This window comes from Candoia aspera, chromosome 8 (genome assembly GCF_035149785.1).
Source record: "Candoia aspera isolate rCanAsp1 chromosome 8, rCanAsp1.hap2, whole genome shotgun sequence".
Lineage (NCBI taxonomy): Eukaryota > Metazoa > Chordata > Lepidosauria > Squamata > Boidae > Candoia > Candoia aspera.
Window position 1 is genome coordinate 35,711,942 of NC_086160.1, and position 6,110 is coordinate 35,718,051.

A 6,110-nucleotide genomic window follows, 5' to 3' on the forward strand; every position below is an offset into this window, starting at 1 on the left:
CTCTGAAGCTTTGGCAAGAATTCAGTATATTCTAGTGTTTCAGAAAGTAATCATCCTTTGCATGTTGTTGTTTTTTTAATTGTATCTCAGAACAATGAACTGGAGCTAGTCTCAGAAGCAATGCCCAAATCTTTATTTTTCATCAATGGAAATCTTCAATATGATCCTTACAGAATAATCTTTCAGGAGCTCCAGGAAACACAGACCAAATTCCAGGCAGTGTCTTAAGTACAGGCCTACTCTCCAGGAGCAACACATAGGAAGTTTAAATGGGCAGGTATATAGAGCACCAAAAAAAAAAAAAAGGATAGAGACTTTTCAGAAGGGCTAAGTTAGAAAGCTAAACACTGAAAGGCTAAGATTTCTTATTCAAAGCTGCTTGGATTTTACATAACATTTGTTAAAGAAGTTATAGAAGCCATTGATCAACTACAAATAGGTATTTCTGAGACGCTAAATTTCTGAGACACTAAAATAATCCAGAGAAGACTAGGAACTGGGTATGAATAATGGTTACTTCAGTTGATATGAAGACATTCATCTTTATCTTAAGAAGCTTCAGAGCTATTGTAAATGCTGACTTGCACAACTGCAACACATTTTAAAGAAATAATGCTTATAACATTTGTTAGGATCACATTGTAGGCACAAAAGATATAAAATCTCACTTGAATAAGAGAACAGTCCAATTTGCTCTGTTAATTGTGTAAAAAATTAATTGCATTGAGGGTGTGAGTATAATGGTGATATAGAAGATAATGTAACTAAACTAGTTTGATATATCATTTCTGGATGATGATCATGGAGGCATACAATGGAACGGTTCCTATTTACTATATTGAAGCGTGAGTTAGTAATGTTTATTCAGTCTATACTGAGGTGTAAAAATCCTTGCTTTATAAATTTTCCTTTGCTCTTCAGAATAAAAACAGTGCTGATATTTAGAGTATTTGTCAGGGATATATTAAATACTAGTAATGTATGACTTCATAACTTAATTTTAAAAGCAGAAAATGTTTGATCTTTCCACATGTATTTAAAGGAAAAATACAGATTTTGTTCCTAGGTATTTCATTTGTTCTGCTTTTATCACTGCAATTGGTGAAGGAACAAGAGCTGTTCATATGTTGGCTGAGACAGAAACTGCACTGAAAGTATGTTAAAGGGAAATATTTTATTTACTTGGCTATTGTAAGAATATTATTGTAATCAATTTATTTAGATTCATGCATGAAAAGTATTTAAAAGTGTCCTAACAGCCAGGAAACACGCTGAGACAAGGAACTGGTCTCTAATGTTTTACTGCTTGTACATAACAGGAATCCTAACCAACTGAAGAAGCGTGGGAAAAACCCAGACATATAAACCCCAAAGGTTAAGGCGGTCCCGATCTGTGTCTCTTTGAATGGCTGCCCAATTCCTCAGTGCTACGCATGCGCTTAACAGTCTGGATGGGAGCCCCCTGCTCGCCATCCATACTCATGACAAAAAGAATCTCTATTCCACATCAGTGCAAGGAACTGATGAGTGTATCACTGAAACTGCTGGTGGGGCATATTCCTCCCAAAAGAACCAAGGACTAAATGCACTTGACAGGAACTAAGGTTCATTCCACTCAGCGACATTTACTTCTAAGTACATGGGTATATTACTCCACTATAATGAGAAGCAATAGCAACTAAAATTAATGAGTCCATCTGTATTGCAATAAGTGACATCTTTTAGATAAGAAATCTTGGAAATGTTTGCAGTTAATTTTCTTCAAATTATGAGTTCCACGTTTGTTGATGCATAAAGATGGGCCAATCAAAATCAGGAAGTTTAGATCATGCTGCGCTGAAAGTGAGACCGTATGATTTCTGCTAGTGTATCTCAGATGGTAATTAAAATTTGAACAGTGTTTTCATATCCAATGGAATGTTCTGTTCTGAATTTGTAGAAATACCCATTTTTGTTATCACCAGTTTGGTTTTGCTTCCAATGTATAGATAAATATGAGAAATATAGGCTTATATTTAATTACAAATTTTTTGATTTTTAAGGAAATTAAAATAGAGTAAGTTTCTTGTATATATTCTAGCATGCAGTATTTAAATTTAGGATAAAGATGCTACTATTTGTTAATGAAAGAATGGACACAAAGTATTTTAGAAAACCCAGAATATTGGTCATATTTGTATTTTATGACATGAATAAAACTCTAATTAGAGCAGTATTCTGTTTAGAATTCACTCCAAATAATTGACGTTGGACAAACATATATTGGAATTTTGGGGGATGTTCACATTATAAAAAATATTTGTTTGATATTTATTCATTTATGTTTAGTTTTTTTTTTAATTCCGCCTTTATTCTTTTTATCAATAACTCAAGGCAGGGAACATACCCAATACTCTTTCCTCCTCCCATTTTCCTCACAACAACAACCCCGTGAGGTGATTTGGGCTGAGAGACAGTGACTGGCCCAAAGTCCCCCAGCCGTCTTTCATGCCTAAGGCAGGACTAGAACTCAGGTCTCCTGGTTTCTAGCCTGGAGCCTTAACTGCTAGAGCAAACTGGCTCTGAATATTGTTGCGAATGAACTTTAAAAAATTAGATTGCTTCATTCTGCGTAATAAAAGGCTGTTTCTCTGGAAGTGGCAGATATTCTGTGTGGAAAACCTACGCTACTTATGATGTGACAAATGTTCTGTTTACACTAAGCTTCCAGGGTGTTGAGATTTTTTTCAGAGGTTTTCCTTCACAAGATAAATAATCATACTGACTGAAATTAATCTTTTTATGCAGAATTTCCTTTAAGCATCTAAATAAGAAGACTTGGGGGATAAAAACATTCTTACCATCCTAAACCTTTCTTTTTAAGAATTTTATAAAATTAAGCTATACCATACAATTTAAAAAGATACCAGTGAAAGGCTTCAGATTATGCTTCCTGAAGAAAAGACTAGTCTAAAATAAAATTTCCATTTACAATGAATGCCCTAAATGTCAGCTTCTAAATTATTAATGCAGAATTTCTTCTTCGAATGAGAACCTTCATATGCGCAGAAACAAATCCCTGCATATAGCCAAGTAAGCTGCTGTTAGTGTTCTGGCTGTCATTACCATTCTTCAAATATTTGGCGTTGTGTACAGAGATCTGTTCTTTGACAGTGTTATCAAGAACAGGCTAAGTGAGTTTTAAATATGGTTAATCCCAATTTTGGTTTGACACACTTCTTTTTTAGGTTACCAGTTCTGGAAGTCAAATAAATTTGAAATCACGTTTGATAACTTTTCCAGAAATGTTCATCTTGGTGTCTTAGACACCGTACATGTTCCAGCTAGAAAGAGAGGTACTTTCCAATATGAAGTGAAAGCATACTGACAGAAAAGGTAGCATCACCACTGGGGCTGTACAAATGCGGCATCATTCTCTAACTCTAAATCAGCTTCAGGGAAGTGTCTGCCTCAACTGTGCAGTACTGGAAACAGCTGTGGCTGCTTTAACGTGTTGCAGATAGATGCTTGGTACGCTCCAAAGGACCTCTTTCCATTTTAAATCTGAAGCACTGCCCAATCCACAGTCGGAGTTTATCTGGTAAATCATGCTTTAACTTAGCTTTATTGAATAAACAACTCTAGATTTTCCCAAAATGCGAAAGCATGTTTTATATATTATAAAGGCTGGGTTCACACATCCTACTAAGCCAAAATCAAGCAAACTGATTTATACCTAAGTATGAACACCAGCCATAGAGCATTCTCCTCCAAGCTGGCTAGTATAAGCAAGGAAGTTAATAAAACAGTCTGTTTTTTTAATGTAACATAAAGCAAGGTATATATCACATGAAATCATCTGATTGGTTCTTTTAATTATGAATTGTATTTAATTTCAGACATGGGTATACAGTATCTAAATTCTTAAGGCATATTTGAAGTAGGATCTGAAACCTAGTGAAGAATATTTAAATAAGCCTTAAAACTTTCTGTAGGGAGATGGTTCAGAGTACATTCACCATTAGTTCCATAGCGATTTTGAAGACATGCCTCACAGAGAAAGTGACCATTTATTTTAAAATGTTTTATGGATTGCTAATTACCAGACTGTTTACAGCATGACACAAAACAAATAGAATTATTCAATTCAAATGTTTGGTGAACTAGATGTTGCCATTGAAATGGCAACATCACAACATTCCTTTGAAGTATGTCTAATATAATTGTGTGAGGAGGGTGGATAGAATCCAAAAATGATAGGAACATATGAAAAGCTTTTGATCTACATCTACATCAATAGGTGTCATAGGGACATATGCAGATGTAAACCTCCCAAGCCAAGTGCAAAGCATGTTCTCAAAACAGTTATGTTGCATGTTTTGAGCTCAATACAAGATGTTCATGCTCTGGTAGTTTTGTTTCAAGCCTTGGTCATTTGAATCAGTGTCATTCTGAGTGTTTACAGTATAATAACCTCCAAAATATGCCATTTTATTCTCAGAATGGGTAATTTTGAGTGTTTCAGTTCCAAACCCTGGAACACTCTAGTATTTGTTTTGGGGCTGGAACAAAACACTAAAGTTCATTGAAGTTTGTTCCAATAGACAGCTTAGAACTCCAGTGGACCATTGAAGGAGTGTTGTTCTGTTTTGAGCATAAAACAAAACACATTTTCTTTTCATGCAAACTCTTAGAATCTTCTAGTTTCTATTTTTAGTTTGGATCTGTACAACATACTTCATCCAATCTGCTAATTCTGCAGATGCTTTTTAAAGAAATTGCTTCATCCCCATTGTTCATGTAATGGGAGAGGTGCTTGCATATGCATGTGCAGCAATGTTGTTGGCTGGTCCCTCCCAAGCGAGAGCCATGAAGCCCTTCCCCCAAAATTGCTTCTGTCTGGGGATGCGGGGTCAGTTTAGTTTCTGCCACCACCTACCGAAGAGAAAATTCTTCTCCACACCTTTCTTTAGAAAGAACAGATTAAGAAACTTCTGCTTTAGGTTTTTGTTTTTTGTTTTGTTTTTTGCCCTTCTGAGGCTTGCAGAGTGGCCAGGACGTATAATAGACTAAATTTCCTGTCATAATGAAACTACAGATTTCAGAAGATACAAATTGTTTTATTGTGTAGATTAAGGTTAAGGAGCTAACTGGGAATTGAAAACAATGGGAGAAAAGGAAAAGAAAAATGTGAATCTTGCAGACTAGTCCTCTCAAACCCAAATCACAGCTAATATTCCAGGCAGAAATGCACATCTAGACACACATGCAATAAATGTAGAACAAAAGAGACATCAGCATATAAAGAAACAGCCCAGATAGATCCTTTTTTAAAAAAGATCCAAAGTGACATCTCAATAACTGAAGATACAAATAATCTGGAAACTCTAATAATAAAAGTCAAGGAGCACTGTGAAAAAATGGGACTACAGGTAGTCCTAGGGTTATGATGGCAATTACAACCAGAATTTCCATTGCTAAACGATGTGGTCATAAAGCGTGATACCAGCATAACCACATTGCTTAGCTACAGCAATCCCATCAGTCTCTGTTGCCGTTGTTAAGCAAGGACCTCATGTGACCGTGATATGGGAAGAGGCAGGAATCCAGAAGCTCTTGCTTACACTGCTGAAACCATGTCCCAAGCAAGCAGACCAGTGGGCGAGAGCTATGGGCATGCAGGTGCCCCAGGATACAGATGGGCAGGTGGGTGCTGTGGGTGGGCACTATGGAGTGTGGGCAGACAAGTGCTGTGGGTGGGTGCTACAGAGTGCAGGTGGGTGCTACGGAGTATGAGATTCCCATGCTGCCCAGGGGTTCCTTGAGATGGGAGTGACTTGCAACCACCTGCCAGCTTCCCTATTGACTTTGCTTATGGCAAGGGAAGCTGGCAGGGGAGCTGGCAGGGAAGGTCACAAATGGCAATAATGTGACCATGGAATGCTGCAACTCTCATAATTGTGAGCCAGTTGCCAAGTGCCTGAATCGCGATCATGTGACTGCAGGGATGCTGTGATGGCTACAACATTGAGGACTGGTCATAAGTCCCCCATGTTCAGCGCCGTCATAACTTTGCATGGTCACTGAACAAGTGGTTGTACCCTGAGGACTACCTGGTTAAATGTAAGGAA